The sequence below is a fragment of the Ixodes scapularis genome, unplaced genomic scaffold (genome assembly GCF_016920785.2).
Source record: "Ixodes scapularis isolate PalLabHiFi unplaced genomic scaffold, ASM1692078v2 PGA_scaffold12__126_contigs__length_90152505, whole genome shotgun sequence".
NCBI lineage: Eukaryota > Metazoa > Arthropoda > Arachnida > Ixodida > Ixodidae > Ixodes > Ixodes scapularis.
Window position 1 is genome coordinate 50,086,909 of NW_024609838.1, and position 16,916 is coordinate 50,103,824.

Sequence of the window (16,916 nt, forward strand, 5' to 3'; positions counted from 1 at the left end):
CATCTCTTTCCACTTTTGCAGAGCGAAGGATCGGGAGGAGGCGTTCTCCTCCAAAGCGTTTACTTTTCATCTGTCACCGACTACGGCGTTTGTCTTCGTGGTCATTCAAAATTGCTACCGCTCGCAATGCACGCTGCGTTCTAATTCAGTTTGCTAAGTTGCTACGCGTGTGAAAACAAAAAAAAAACGATCGTCCCCTCCCCACCCCCCGGAACCATAGCTACAGACTGCTCTCAGCGTGCGCGATCAGCACATTAAAACATGACCGCATCTCCACGTGGTGAATGATATTGATTGGGGTGAAGCTCGGGTGGTGCTGATGATACTGATTTTGTTCATACGTAGTGCTGATGGTGCTGATGTTGCTGATTTTTTTAGTGCTCATAGGTAGTGCTGAGCTCCGGGTTGCGTTACGGGTTGCGTCTGCGTAGACGCTGAGCCGCAGCATTCCGAGCTTTTTGACCTTTTGCATCCATGTCAGAAATAGAATCTGTGGTATGAAACGTGGTTATATACGCACTTGAGCATTTGACCGCAACGCCCTCTCGTCTATAAACGTTGAGCCAATGCATGCAAAGTTTAACGCGATTATATGCGGATTTGACCGCAGCGCCCTCTCTTGTATAGACGTTGAGTGGCAACATGCAACGTTTCATCGATGGCATTCCCAGCTCTTCAGTTGCTACCAGAGCTCAGAGCCCCCTACCTGTCCCGCAGTCGTGGCCGAGTGGATAAGGCGATGGACTAGAAATCCATTAGGGTCTCCCCGCACAGGTTCAAATCCTGTTGACTGCGGAAACATTTTTTTATTTTCTTAAGAAGGCAGATGGAATGGCAATCGATGTGAGCACGGACGCCGGACGGACAAGGCTTGACACTAAGGAGCTTCGCCCCTAAAAAAACTAAGCCATTAAATTATAACGTTGGTAAGCCACTAGCTTATACAGGCCAATGTTGCCCAGCCTAAGTCAATCGATTACCAATGCTGGCAACTCATTGGCTAACATAGACCAATGTTGGCCAGATTAAGCCAACTGATTACCAATGTTTGTAACCAATTGGCTAAGACAGGCCCATGTTGGCCAGCCTAATCAACAGATTGCTAACGTTGGTAAGCCATTGGCTGAGATTGGCCAATGTTGACCAGTATAAGCCAGTCGATTGCCAATGTGGGTAAGCCATTGGCTGAGATAGGCCAATGCTGGCCCACATAAACCAATTGATTGCCAACGTTGGTAAGACATTGGCCAAGACAGGCCAATGCTGGCTAGTATATGCCAGTATACCACCAATACTGGTATCACGATGGCCACGTTGGCCCAGCATTTGGAAATTAATTTGTCAATTAAATTTTAATGTTCGCGCTACGTCGTCCGCTATCTGAGAATACGTGCAGTTGGATTTATGGATGAATTAAGTTCCTGCAGTTTTCGAGCTGTACAAAAAAGTTCTTGTTACAATGAAAGACATTACATCGGAGTAAACATCTGCTCACTACATTTAGCGATGTCATTCGGCGGTGTTGCGCAAATCATTCTGCGGTCTTTATGAAGCCTGTAAAATAAAAATAAAACAATGTACCCGAACAAACCACACCGGTTGACTTAATTTGTTTTTCAGACTTTGTATTCCGGGTTTCATATACATGGAATATCTAGTAGGTGGCGCCCCACTATGATCACCTTTATCAACGTCCCTAATCAGGCGCAATAACGAGAAAATTTATATTATCTTAAGAAAGACGAAACGTTACTGGGAACTGGTTAAATTGGTACACATTTATTTTGAAAAGCTGGAGACAACGGACAAAAGACGGGGACAACGCACAAATTGTTCGGACCTGTTGCAATGATTGCCGTAAATTCTTTAATTGGAAGATTGCTTTTAAACAGATAAATAGGGTGTTAATGATTAAATTTGAGGCAATTAGCCTATTTTTATAATGATTATCCCATCAACTGTTTTTCGAGCCTGATAAATGCATGCTAAAACTGACACTCGTCTAACTCTCAAGGATTTGTTTTATCTTTAAAAAAATCAAGCTCCCATGGCATAAAGAGCTGTGCACTATTGCGATACAAAATGAATCCCGATTGTATCTTAGAGATGCACTGAAGTATCTGTAATTTTTTACGTTATACATTTACCGGACGTATTCATATCTCAGTAGTAAAATATACAGACGATGTACCGCTTGTATCGCGATACTATTCCAGGCGCGTTCCATTTATTCACAAAAAAAACATACCTGTCCGATGTTTACGAATTAAAGACTACCTCTTTGTCTCAAAAAGTTTTAAACTTTGTGAAACATGAATCCGCCCCATAACTCGCTCAAGAGGGAGAACGCCTGGTTAATTAGTAAATTGCAAAAAGTCCCCATCCATTAAAAAACTACAGGACAAAGAGCAACGGTGGTTGAAGAAATGTCGCAGAAAAGAATACCACAATCAGCTTCTCCAGCAAAGCTCTTGACTCACTAGACTTTAGTAAAGGAGCGTTAGTAGGTAGGCGTAGTAAGAAAGAAACCACCAATGATCGATAGTAAAAACCTTGTGGCAGCACTTCTTTTTCTTTTTGTTACAGCATGTTCTCTGGAAAGGCTGTTCAACCTCCTCAACCTGAGTGACACACACGCAAAACCAAGTTTATTTCGGGCAGCCGCCTTTTGTAAATTATGGGAAACTATCGTTGGCTTGCAGTATACACATGAGCTTCAATGTAGGCGATAACATCTTTTACCGTCATTCGGGATTAGTGAATAGATTAAGAGTTTGAAGAAGGCGCACATGAATTAAACTAACAAAACGTGATGTACACGACCCCTCTTTTATTAGCCTTCACCAACGACTGGTCTTCCCCACAACTACCACCATTCAATAAAGAAAATTGTTTGTGTCTGTATTTCGCTAGTCATTTTTTACTTGTTTTTAGATGTATCTCTGGGATATCCCGTTATATAAAATACAACTACACATAAGCATTTTTGTCCCATTTATCGGAGCAGTTGTAGTCCGCAATACTTCGAATTATATCTGCCCAATCCCGGGGCATACTGAGAGGTAATGCTTCATACATAATCGTAACTAGGCAATATTATTCTGAACCAGTGAGATTCATAAAAAACTCAGAGATATTTGAACCCTAGAGCATGCAATCCGCTGCTGGACGTGTTTTTTAAGCCCGAAGTTTTTATTTTTTTTGTTTTAACTTACCATTTATATTTTATTTATTGTTACATGGTTCTGTTGAAAGAGAGCGCAAGCAGCTGGACTAGATATGACATCGCCTCCGACGGTTGCCTGCGGTAGCACGGAACTGCCCGCTGCGAGTGATACTTAGTTCAGTACACTCAGTGGGCAGGCGAGTATTCGTGCGGCGAGTTGTTCTTAGTTTAACATACTTCGCTGGCAGGAGACCGTCGCTCCGAATCATACGTAGTTCAGCATACATAGTCCGAACCCGACCATTGGCGGCAAACTATACTTAGCCTAGCACACGTAGTCCGCAGGCCACCTCGATGGTGACTAATACGTAGTCCAGCATACCTAGCCTGCAGGCCATCGCCGGTAGTGGACATATGGCGAAGCAGGGCACTCTTTTCGGAATTAACCAAACTGTAAATTGGTTTTATTAATGTCGAGTAACCAGAATACAGTTAGCGCATATTTTGTATACTGATGTATTGAAGAATTATTTTAGATTAAGCTAAATCTATGACTTTCTGCGCAAAATACAGATACGTATTATGTAGCAACAGCGTAGCCTCATTTATTTATGCAAAATATTGTGGCAGTCCCCTGCCTAAAAATGTCACATCATGTCCGACCATGTGCAGGATGTTGTTTTAGTAGGGCCAAAAGTATGAAAGAAAAAGATTGATTGTTTTAATTTGATGCGACGGAGCAACAGGGCGTGGATTCCTTCGGCCTTCTCTTGGGTCGCGCTGATGACGTCACTTGTACCACGGACACTTGGTTGGAGGAGTCAGCGGTGGCCGAAGGGATCGCCGTCACCTGTGGTCTTTGACGGCTTAGTTTTGGTTTCAGGCATTCCAAAAGGAAAATATTGCCGCGCGCGCAGCCGGCCAAGTAGGCAGCGCGCGCGTGGCCTAACGGTTATCGCGCCTCCCTGCCGCGCGAAAAGCTAGGGTTGGATTCCCGAGAGTTACGCGTCCTTTTGTTTATTCTTGCAGTTTATTGTTCTGGTGAATTCGAGAACTCTGTCGCCTGTTCGAGGTGCGAATGTTCTAGTCGCCGAGCCTTCCAGGTCGATTGTTCCAGAAGCCAACGCGTGTACATAAGGGGCTCCACGTGGTGATCTAGTCAGTTTCGCCCCAGCGTTCGACTCTGCTGTTACGCCGAATTCGACGCCCACGATGCTCTGTTATTATCTTTTGTACCCTTTCAATTTCGGCACACTTTCGCCACATTAAACGTTTATTTCTTTCTGTTTATTTATTGTTTTTTGGTCACCACCCATGACTTTTTGGTGGAGGTGCGGGGCACGCATGTCCATTCAGCGCACCCCTACGATGGTCCGCAGTGGAAGTCCGATCCCGAGCCCCCGAGGACCCAGCGAAGAGAGGACCGAGACCCGAGCAAGTCGCCGCAACCTCGGCCTACCCACGGAACTTGGACCACTGCCGTACAGGACAAAGAAGCTACCGAAGCCAACGATGAACACCAAGTCGCAGGCAGACGGAACGCCACCGACGTCCATTGTCTACGTGCAGGCCCCACCAAGGACGCCGCCGAATTTCAGTGGCAGTTTTCATGAAGATGTGCACGACTGGTTGGGCCAGTACGAACGCGTCGCACGGTTCAACGGATGGGGTCCTGAGCAGAGCCTGCAAAATGTCTTCTTCGCTCTGGAAGGCACTGCACGCACTTGGTTCGAGAACCACGACGCGTCAATTTCGTCGTGGCAAGACTTCCAGGCGGAGCTTCGACGTACTTCTGCCAGCAAGCGGCGACGTCAGCGGGCCGGAGAACTTCTTCAAGCAAGAAGCCAAGGGCCAAACGAGAGCGTCGCAAGTTTCGTCGAAGACGTTCTCCGCCTCATGAACCGCGCCGACCCAAACGCTCCTGACGAGAAGAAGCTGCGGTTCCTGATGCGAGGGGTGAAAGAGACCATCTTCGGAGGCCTTGTGCGGAACTCGCCTATCACCGTCCAAGACTTCATCACGGAGGCAACAAACATCGAACGTACCCTTCAAACATGGGCTGTCCATTACCAGCGACTTCCCGGCATCGCTGCAATCTCGACTTCCAGCTTCAACAGCATGAACCTCCGCGAGATTATCCGGGACGTCGTGCGGGAGGAAATCAGGAAGCTGCTACCTGCTGCCACAAGCCCGGCTACGCCCTCAGTTTGCCGAGATTGTTCTGGAAGAACTTCAGCAGGCGCTGCAGAAAGAAGTTCTTACCAGCGCCACTACAGAACCACCAAACCGAGCTATGCCGCAGCTACCCGACGACCACCGCCCCCTGCTCACCCGTATATGGCGCCACCTCGACGTGACCTACCAGACCCGCAGACTTTCCGACGTCGGGAAGGTCAACCCCAGCTCGTCCGCACTGAACAACCGGCGCCTAGGAAGACAGATGTCTGGCGCACGGCCGATTTACGACCGCTGTGTTATCACTGCGGCGAGGCCGATCACGTCTACCGGAGGTGCCCGTACCGACAAATGGGCCTGCGAGGCTTCGCGCCGAGCGACCCGCGACCTCGCCTTGGGGAGCAACCAAGAGACATCGAGGAGCACCTCCGACGACCTCTGTCCCCGGTGCCGACTCGACCCCGACGTTCCAGTTCGCGTTCGCCTCGACGTGCGCTTTCGCCCTTCCGCCGCTCTCGTCGGGAATGCCTGTCCCCCCTATCTCGTCGGGAAAAGTAAGTGCGGCAACGCCTGGAGGTGGCGTTGCCGAAGACGTCTAAAGTAAAGAGCCTCCAATAACGCCGGAGCGCTTCCACTCTCCCGACGTCACCCATCGCAACGAAGCCCCTCCAAAGGTGTCCGACAACCTAAATGTTGTTATCGACGGCAACGACGCATCGGCACTCGTAGACACGGGAGCAGACTACTCAATCATGAGTGGGAGGCTCCCTCGCCGCTTTCGAAACGTCACGACGCCCTGAGGAGGACCACAAATTCGAACCGCCGGAGGACACCTTATAACGCCTGTCGGAAGTTGCACTGCTCGCGTCGAAATTCACGGCGAAACGTGCCCTGTGAATATCGTCGTTCTACAAGACTGTTCCAGAGGTGTCATTCTCGACATGAACTATCTGTGCGAATACGGCGTCGTCATCGACTTGGGTGAGAGCAGATTGACGCTGCGGAAGCCTGTTCCGCCTTCAGAGACAACCCGAACAGCGTCACCCACCGTCCGAGTGGTCGCCGACTACGTGAAACTGCCTCCTCGATCAAGTGTTCTCGTTCCCATCGCGGCCTATACAGCTACCTGTGGCGAAGTTGTCCTGGAAGGCCACCTTCAATTGCTCCTGGAAAGAGGAATAGGCGTCGCAAGAGGAGTAGCTGAACTTCAGGATGGGCGGACTGTGGTCCTCGTGGCCGAACTTCCGAAATGAAACTCAACACCTCCCGAAAGGTGCAGCCGTAGGCCACGTCGAGGCACTTCAAAACACCGCCGAGATTGCCGTAATTACTGACGAAACCTTGCCAACTCAGCAAGACAGTAGGTCGCCAGCGCAGCTCGACATTGACCCTAAGCTTCCGGGCCCTAAACGACGGCAGCTGCTTAGCCTCCTTGACGAATACCGCGACTGCTTTGCGACGTCGTCGAAGGTAGGCCAAACCGCCGTTGCGAAACGCCGCATCGTTACCGAGGACGACGAGCGCCCTGTGCATCGATCGCCGTTCCGAGTCTCCGTTGAAGAAGGGAAGGTAGTCCAGGAGCAAGTTCAAGAGATGCTGAGAGACGAAATAATTAAACCTTCAAATAGTCCGTGGGCCTCTCAGTCGTGCTGGGTAAGAAGAAGGACGGAACGCTTTGGTTCTGCGTGTACTACCGGCAGCTGAACGCGGTGACGCAGAACGACATCTACCCACTCCCCCGCATCGACGACACTCTAGACCGGCTGCGCCACTCTCGATACTTCTCATCGATGGACCTGAAGAGCGGCTACTGGCAGATCGAAGTCGACGAACGGGACAGAGAGAAGAGAGCTTTCTTCACGCTGGATGGGATTTACGGGTTCAAGGTAATGCCCTTCGGACTATGCACGGTGCCAGCAACTTTCCAGCGTGTCATGGACACCGTACTGACAGGACTGAAGTAGCAAACCTGTCTCGTTTACCTTGCCGACGTCGTCGTGTTCTCCAGCGACTTCGACGAGCAGTTGCGACGACTCCGAGCAGTTCTCCAAGGCATACGGACCGCCGGACTCACCCTGAAGCCGTCAAAATGTCGGTTCACCTATGATAAACTAAAGTTCCTAGGCCACGTGGTTAGTAAAGAAGGCGTCCGCCCAGACCCTGAGAAGACTCGCGCCGTCGCGGCACTCCCAGCGTCGAAAGACAAGAAGGTCGTGCGAAGATTCCTCGGACTTTGTGCCTGCTATCGACGCTTTGTCCGAGATTTCGCAAGGATTTCCGCTGCGCTCGCAGACCTCACGAAGGACGCCGAGAAGTTCAAATGGGCCGAGGAGCAGCAGCAGGTATTCGACGAGCTGAAGCGAAGACTCCAGACTCCTCCTGTGCTAGGACATTTTGATCAGGATGCGGAAGCCGAGATTCACACGGACGCTAGTAATGCAGGACTTGGAGCGGTACTGGTTCAAGTGCGAGAAGGCACCGAACGAGTCATTGCCTACGCAAGTCGGACGCTGTCCGAATCTGAGAGAAATTACTCCACGACTGAAAACGAGTGTCTTGCGGTCGTCTGGGCAATCACGAAGTTCCGCCCGTACTTGTACGGTAGCCCGTTCCGCGTAGTCACAGACCACAGCTCTCTCTGTTGGCTTGCGGACCTCAGTACCCTTCAGGACGCCTCGCTCGATGGAGTCTCCGACTGCAGGAGATCAACATGACTCTAGTCTACAAGTCAGGCCGCAAGCACAGCGACGCCAACTGCTTGTCCAAGGCCCTTTCGGAACACCTTCCGGCAGCAGCGACGAAAATGACGACGAGTGCTTCCTAGGAGCGGTGACCAACGGCGACCTGGCACGGCGTCAACGGAACAATCCTGAGCTGCGCGCATTAATTCAGCACCTGGAAGGGCGCGGGTGTACCGTGCCCCGTGCTTTCTCACGAACCCTGCCAACGTTCGCCTTTCGACAAGGTATACTCTGCAAAGAGAATTTTGGGGATAGCAACTCGCTGTGGCTGTTGGTAATCCCGGCCGACCTTCGAGTGGATGTCTTTCAAGCGTGTCACGACGACCCAACGTCCGGACACCTTGGTTAAAGCCGGACACTGGTCCGTATTCGCGAAAAGTATTACTGGCCCAATCTCCCCAAAACCTTCCACCTCTACACCCGATCCTGCCACGAGTGCCAGCGACGCAAGAAACCGCCAACGAACCCGGCAGGTCTCCTGCAGCCCATTCCTCCTCCAGCTGCACCGTTCCAGCAGATTGGAATGTATCTACTTGGCCCTTTTCCGCCGTCGGCCCTGGCAAACCGGTGGATAATCGCCGCCACAGATTATCTCACGCGGTACGCGGAAACGAAAGCCCTTCCTTCAGGTACTGCTGTTGAGGTCGCCAAGTTTTTCATCGAGTCCATCGTCTTTCGGTGCGGCGCTCCCGAAGTTCTGATAACAGATCGCGGATCATCTTTCATGGCACAGCTGACCCAAGAAATCCTTCGTCTCAGCGACACCAGCCATCGTCGCACCAGGGCGTACCACCCACAGACCAACGGGCTGACGGAAATACTCAACAAGACCATCGCCGTCATGATTTCCATGTACGTCAACGCGGAGCACAAGACGTGGGACGAGGTATTGCCGTACGTCACCTTTGCCTACAACACCGCCGTGCAAGAGACCACCGCAGTTACATCCTTTCAATTGGTTCATGGTCGCAAAGTGACGACCATGCTGGACGCGATGTTACCCCACGAACAGGCTGTCGACGGAAGCGACGACGCCCAGGTGGGTGCCCAACGGGCAGATGAAGTCCGTCAGCTCGCCAAACACCGGATTAAAGCCCAGCAATGTGTCGACACCGGCCGCTACAATCTTCGTCGTCGGGACATCCACTTCCAACCCGGAGACAGAGTATGGGTCTGGACACCGATTCGGCAGGCGTGGTCTCAGCGAGAAACTCCTGGAGCGGTATTTCGGACCCTACAAGGTACTTCGTCGACTTGGAGATCTGAACTGCGAGGTGATGCCCAACGGAACAAGAACATTATCACGCCGCACACCACGACCTGAAGTCGTCCACATCGTGCGGCTTAAGCTGCACTACGCTCGATAGAACCGTAGACCTTATGTGTTCCAGGTGACTCTTTAGTTTACCGTTATTTTTATTTGCTTAGTTCTGTTTTGCGTTGCATCGCGGCGATGCACTTTTTAAAGCGGGGAGTAATGCCGCGCGCGCAACTGGCCAAGTAGGCAGCGCACGCGTGGCCTAACGGTTATCGCCCCTGCCTCCCATGCGAAAAGCAGGGTTCGATTCCCGAGTGTTACGCGTCCTTGTGTTTATTCTTGCAGTTTGATGTTCTGGTGAATTCGAGAACTCTCTCGCCTGTTCGTGGTGCGAGAATGTTCTAGTCGCCGAAACTTCCAGGTCGATTGTTCCAGAAGCCAACGCGTGTCCACATCGCGACACTGTTAGCGCGAACAGTCGACAGGCGTCAGATTCGTACCGGTGGCGCCACCTAGCGGCCTCTGATGGCGAACCTCGCGCATGCGCAGAAACGTCATAGGGTTCGAGAGTATAACGACCTACTCCAAAACAATGTTCAGAACTTCTCATTTGAGGAGCTCGGGTTTGTTTTTCTCGGGATTTTGTACTTTTATAGCGGCGTGCCGTCTGCATTCTAATAGTCTGTCTCGTAGGCTTTTACGTTCTTCGTCCTCGCGTCCACCACGTCTGCGTTGTCGGTGTTTCCGTTCTGTGGGTCCGTACCAACGTTTGCTTCGGGTTCCGCCGCGTTACTCCTAGGTGAATTTCGTCGAGGTGCCCGCGTCGGCTAGCGGGCGTAGGGGACATTTTAGCGTCCACTTTGGCGTTTTCGGGTTGTCGGCGCTGTTTCTTGACGTCGCGTCTCCCTGAGGGGAATGTCGTCGAAGTGCTCGCGTCGGCTAGCGGTAGCAAGGGACTTTTTGGCGTCCGCATCGGCGTTTTCGGCCTGTCGGCGCAGTTTCTTGACGTCGCGTCTCTCCGAAAGGAATATCGTTGAAGTCCTCGCGTCGGCTAGCGCTCGTAGGGGGCTCTTTGGCGTTCGCATCGACGTTTTCGGCTTGTCGGCGCAGTTTCTTGACGTCGCGTCTCTCCGAAGGGAATGTCGTCGAAGTGCTCGCGCCGGCCAGCGGTCGTAGGGGGCTTTTTGGCGTCCGCATCGGCGTTTTCGGCTAGTCGGCGCAGTTTCTTGACGTCGCGTCTCTCTAACGGGAATATCGTTGAAGTGCTCGCGTCGGCTAGCGCTCGTAGGGGGCTCTTTGGCGTTCGCATCGACGTTTTCGGCTTGTCGGCGCAGTTTCTTGACGTCGCGTCTCTCCGAAGGGAATGTCGTCGAAGTGCTCGCGCCGACCAGCGGTCGTAGGGGGCTTTTTGGCGTCCGCATCGGCGTTTTCGGCTTGCCAGCGCCGTTTCTTGCCGTCGCGTTTCTCTAACGGTAATATGGTTGAAGTGCTCGCGTCGGCTAGCGGTCGTAGGGGGCTTTTTGGCGTCCGCATCGGGGTTTTCGGCTTGTCAGCGCTGTTTCTTGCCGTCGCGTCTCTTTGAGGAGAATATCGTTGAAGTGCTCGCGTCGGCTAGCGGTCGGAGAGGGCTTTTTGACGTCCGCATCGGCGTTTTTGGCTTGTCGGCGCAGTTTCTTGACGTCGCGTTTCTCCGAAGGAAATTTCGTCGAGGTGCCCGCGTCGGCTAGGGGGCGTAGGGGACATTTTAGCGTCCGCTTCGGCTTTTTCGGCTTGTCGGCGCTGTTTCTTGATGTCGCGTCTCTCGGACGGAAATGTCATCGAAGTAATCGCGTCGGCTAGTGGTCCCACCGGATGTTTTGCTGTCCGCTTCCGCGTTTTCAGCTAATCGGTGCTGTTTCTTGATGTCCCGCCTCTCCGGGGGGAATGACATCAGTGCTCGCGTCGGCTAGTGGTCGTATTGGACTTTTTGGCGTCCACTTCGGCGTTTTCGGCTCGTCGGTGTTGTGTTAGTTTACGTCGCGCCTCTCCAAGTGGAATGCCGTTGAAGTGCTCGCGACAGCAAGAGGTCATAGCGGTCTGGGTCACGTCTGCTTCGGCGTTATCGGCTTGTCGGTGTGCTTCTTGACGTCTCTTCCCTCTGAGGGGAATGTCGTCGAAGTGTTCGCATCGCCTAGCGGTCGAAGTGCTCGTGTCGCCTAACGGTAGAAGTGGTCTTCGTGAAGTCCGCTTCGGCGTCTTCGGGTTACTGGCGCTGCATATCTTGACGTCTTTTCCTCCGCGGCGAATGTCGTCAACGTGCTCGTGCTGTCTTTGTTCCCCGCCATTGTGTTTGCGTTCGGCTGGCAGCATTGTCCCTCCAGACAAAACATGTGAAATGTAAGAACTCAAAGAAATTGCGAGACAGGTTTAGAACTGCTCGTAAAATGTATTCAAATAAACGTGAAAAATAAAATACACGGGTAGATCGTCACCTGGTTCCTTAATGTAATAAACACACACGTGAAACTGCATGTTTCGCTCACGCAGTAGTTAGCAGCGTCATTAAATACACTAGATACAAAGCTGGTCCCGTATAAGCGCATAGTGCGTGGCTAAATACAAATACATAACTGTTTAAACACCCATGCTCTTTATTTTGATCGAACTCAGAAGTTGCGTGCACCGTCGTGGAAGCTACAAATATCCTAAGGCGAAAAGGAGGGCGTCCGCTCTATTTAAAGAAAAAAAAATAAAATCAGCGCACAGTCACTTTTGCGTTATTTTTCGTGTTGACGTTGCATTATCTACATTCGATGATGGCACTAATTAACTTTAGTTGTATGTCAGCGCTGTTGTTCGTCTACCTTCTCGTTACTGTCCGTGTCTTTGAGCAGTTTTTAAGTTTGTAACCATGAAATAACAATTGTCTTGGACGTCAAGGTTAGTCAACTTCAGTTTCCGAGATTGTTTTTCTCCTCGCGTTTTCGTCTCCTTGCGCAAACCGCACACACAGTCTTGGAATTGCAGCGTCTACTTCAGAAGCGGATCCAGAACTCCGTTTTAAGGGGGGGGGGGGGCGGACAATTTGTAAGGATACTATTCTCCCATTCTTTCTTATGCACCGAGAGGTTTACCCATGTCAAATTGCCCTCCGAGAAGGTGGGAGGGGGGGGGGGCGACATTGTATGGGGGGGGGGGGGGGGCGGCTGCCCCCGTCGCCCCCCCCCTGCCATCCGCCCCTGGTCTACGCACACCTGTTAGCTCTAGCGTATTTTGAATGACGTTCCTCGTGCCCCAGATTTTTCCGAGTCCTTCATCAAAGCTCCTAACACATGCATAGAAGTTTGCATTGCCTTTTGAGGATATTACGAGGGTTTGGAGATGCACGGCACAGGTGATGCGGCGGTAGCCTTCGTGGGATTGTGAGGGTCAGTACAATCAAGGAAGAAGGACAAGTAAAGAGGATACGCTCTTTATTTACAGAAAAGAGGAAAACAAATATTTGAAGAGGGGGAAAAATAACTAGAAATTATAAGCTTGGAGAAAAAAAAAGCTAGTCTTAGAATAGCATCTTTCCGGCACAACACAAAGGGAAAACGAGCACCGCTAAAATATAGTTTCTGCAATTATTGTATATGCAAAGTGCCTTGACTCAAGAAAAAAAAAACGTTTTGTCGAAAATAACATTTCTCACTCCCTATCAATCGGCTGCCAAAAAGTGAAAGCCGTTTACAACTCCCTGTAACGCTGAATTGGGGCGCAGCTCTTGAAGAGGAGGAGGGAAGGTTACTGAGGGGAGGGTAGACCCCTCCTTGTCGTCCTCCTTCTCCTCTTCTTCTTTAATACGCTCCGGGTGTCAAATGACCTCGGGGGAGGGGGTCACGTGACCTCGGGGGGGGGGGGGGGGTCACGTTATTTGGGGGAGTGGGGTCACGTGACATCGGGGAGGAGGCCACGTGACCTCAGGGGGTCACGTGACCTTGGGAGGGGTCACGTCAAAAAACTGCGTCGGCAAGCTGAAAACGCCGCAGCGGACGGCAAAAAGCCCCCTACGACCGCTGGGTGACGCGAGCACTTCGACGACATTCCCTTCGGAGAGACACGACGTCAAGGAACTGCGCCGCCAAGCCGAAAACGCCGATGTGGACGCAAAAAGCCCCCATACCACCGCTGGGTGACGCGAGCACTTCGAAGACATTCCCTTCGGAGAGACACGACGTCAAGGAACTGCGTCGACAAGCCGAAAATGCCGATGCGGACGCCAAAATAGCCCCCCACAACCGCTGCGTGACGCGAGCACTTCGACGACATTCCCTTCGGAGAGACACGACGTCAAGGAACTGCGTTGCCATGCCGAAAATGCCGATGCGGACGCCAAAATAGCCCCCCACAACCGCTGCGTGACGCGAGCACTTCGACGACATTCCCTTCGGAGAGACACGACGTCAAGGAACTGCGTTGCCATGCCGAAAACGCCGATGCGGACGGCAAAAAGCCCCCTACCACCGCTGGGCGACGCGAGCACTTCGACGACATTCCCTTCGAAGAGACGCGACGTCAAGGAACTGCGCCGACAAGCCGAAAGCGCCGATGTGGACGCCAAAAAGCCCCCTACGACTGCTGGGTGACGCGAGCACTTCGACGACATTCCCTTCGAAGAGACGCGACGTCAAGGAACTGCGCCGACAATCCGAAAACGCCGATGCGGGCGCCAAAAAGCCCCCACCGACCGCTGGGTGACGCGAGCACTTCGACGACATTCCCTTCGAAGAGACGCGACGTCAAGGAACTGCGCCGCCAAGCCGAAAACGCCGATGCGGACGCCAAAAAGCCCCCTACGACCGCTGGGCGACGCGAGCACTTCGACGACATTCCCTTCGAAGAGACGCGAGGTCAAGGAACTGCGCCGACAAGCCGAAAACGCCGATGCGGACGCCAAAAAGCCCCCTACGACCGCTGGGTGACGCGAGCACTTCGACGACATTCCCTTCGAAGACACGCGACGTCAAGGAACTGCGCCGACAAGCCAAAAACGCCGATGCGGACGCCAACGAACTACGACCGCTGGGTGATGCGAACACTTCGACGACATTCCCTTCGAAGAGACTCGACGTCAAGGAATTGCGCCGACAAGCGGAAAACGCCGATGCGGACGGCAAAAAGCTCCCTACGACCGCTGGGCGACGCGAGCACTTCGACGACATTCCCTTCGAAGAGACGCGACGTCAAGGAACTGCGCCGACAAGCCGAAAACGCCGATACGGACGGCAAAAAGCCCCCTACGACCGCTGGGCGACGCGACACTTCGACGACATTCCCTTCGAAGAGATGCGACGTCAAGGAACTGCGCCGACAAGCCGAAAACGCCGATGCGGACGCCAAGGAACTACGACCGCTGGGTGACGCGAACACTTCGACGACATTCCCTTCGAAGAGACGCGACGTCAAGGAACTGCGCCGACAAGCGGAAAACGCCGATGCGGACGGCAAAAAGCCCCCTACGACCGCTGGGCGACGCGAGCACTTCGACGACATTCCCTTCGAACAGACGCGACGTCAAGGAACTGCGCCGACAAGCCGAAAACGCCGATGCGGACGCCAAAAAGCCCCCTACGACCGCTGGGTGACGCGAGCACTTCGACGACATTTCGTTCGAAGAGACGCGACGTCAAGGAACTGCGCCGACAAGCCGAAAACGCCGATGCGGACACCAAAAAGCCCCCTACGACCGCTGGGCGACGCGAGCACTTCGACGACATTCCGTTCGAAGAGACGCGACGTCAAGGAACTGCGCCGACAAGCCGAAAACGCCGATGCGGACGCCAAAAAGCCCCCTACGACCGCTGGGCGACGCGAGCACTTCGACGACATTCCCTTCGAAGAGACGCGACGTCAAGGAACTGCGCCGACAAGCCGAAAACGCCGATGCGGACGCCAAAAAGCCCCCTACGACCGCTGGGTGACGCGAGCACTCCGACGACATTCCCTTCGAAGAGACGCGACGACAAGGAACTGCGCCGACAAGCTGAAAACGCCGATGCGGACGGCAAAAAGCCCCCTACGACCGCTGGGTGACGCGAGCACTTCGACGACATTCCCTTCGAAGAGACGCGACGTCAAGGAACTGCGCCGCCAAGCCGAAAACGCCGATGCGGACGCCAAAAAGCCCCCTACGACCGCTGGGTGACGCGAGCACTTCGACGACATTCCCTTCGAAGAGACGCGACGTCAAGGAACTGCGCTGACGAGCCGAAAACGCCGATGCGGACGCCAAAAAGCCCCCTACGACCGCTGGGTGACGCGAGCACTTCGACGACATTCCCTTCGAAGAGACGCGACGTCAAGCAACTGCACCGACAAGCCGAAAACGCCGATGCGGACGCCAAAAAGCCCCCTACGACCGCTGGGCGACGCGAGCACTTCGACGACATTCCCTTCGAAGAGACGCGACGTCAAGGAACTGCGCCGACAAGCCTAGCCATCTCAACCCCATCATGGTTACCTGTCATCTCTGCTCTCCCGACGATCGACAGCATTATTACAGTGCAGACTCGCTCCAAGTTCACTTAGCCTTGGTTCAAAATGTGACTCCCTCGCCATGCATTCCGTTTTCTAAAAGAGTGTGCGCTCTTCGTAATTATGTTGCTCAATACGAGTTACACTTACACGAAAGAGACAAACGTACGTCGAGCTCGGACGTCTGCTTCCTGACGAAGACATTGATGTGGCTGTACATTTTTTTCATAGTCAGGTCCAAACTGCATTTGTGGACGGTAATATAAATAGTTCGATTCAGAGAGTCTTCACTGAAATAACTGCCCGGTTGGAGCACTATCAGGAACAAGGTTTGAGATTCTTTCCTGTCGGGATCAAAGTTTGTACTCTTAGTATTATACGATTCCTTCCCCCGACCGTTGGTTGCAGACATTTTTCTCTGCCGAAGCAACTTGCCTCAAAGCAATGCCTCATCAGTGTCACAGAGTGTTTTCACGAATCTGAATGGGATATGTGCTTTGTGTTTGCGGTGCTCGCCGTTTTGCATCCTGCGAATGGGTTTTACAGAGGAAGAGCGTCCTCGTATCGTGAACATATGTGGAAATATGTGTTTCCGAAAACCTTCCCCGTAACCTTTCCAGAGGACGTGGGGGCCTTTGAGCGAAAGAATTGTGTCTCAGTGAATGTGTTTGGTTAAGACAGCGAGAAAAACTTTGTTTACCCACTGAAGGTAGTTGATGACGAGTTGGAGCAGCATGTCGATCGTCTTCTTGTTGAGAATCATTTTGTGACCATTACAAACTTTGCGGAACATTTTTTTCAAATGCAAAAGCCTACGCTTTTGTTGTAAGAGGTGTCTCACCGGTTTTCAGAGGCAAGAAATCCTGTCTGACCATCTCTCAATGTGTAGGGACAAGAAGCCGGGCAAAACCGTCTTCCCAAACAAGGGTGACGAACTGTACTTTCGGAGCACGCATGTCATGGAAGAGTTCCCCTTTTATTTCGTTTACGACTTTAAAGCGATTCTGGAACCGACTCAGTCGACGGGCAATGTTTACGAGAATCACGTCCCTAGCCCTTTCTGTCTTCTCGTCATCCGCTC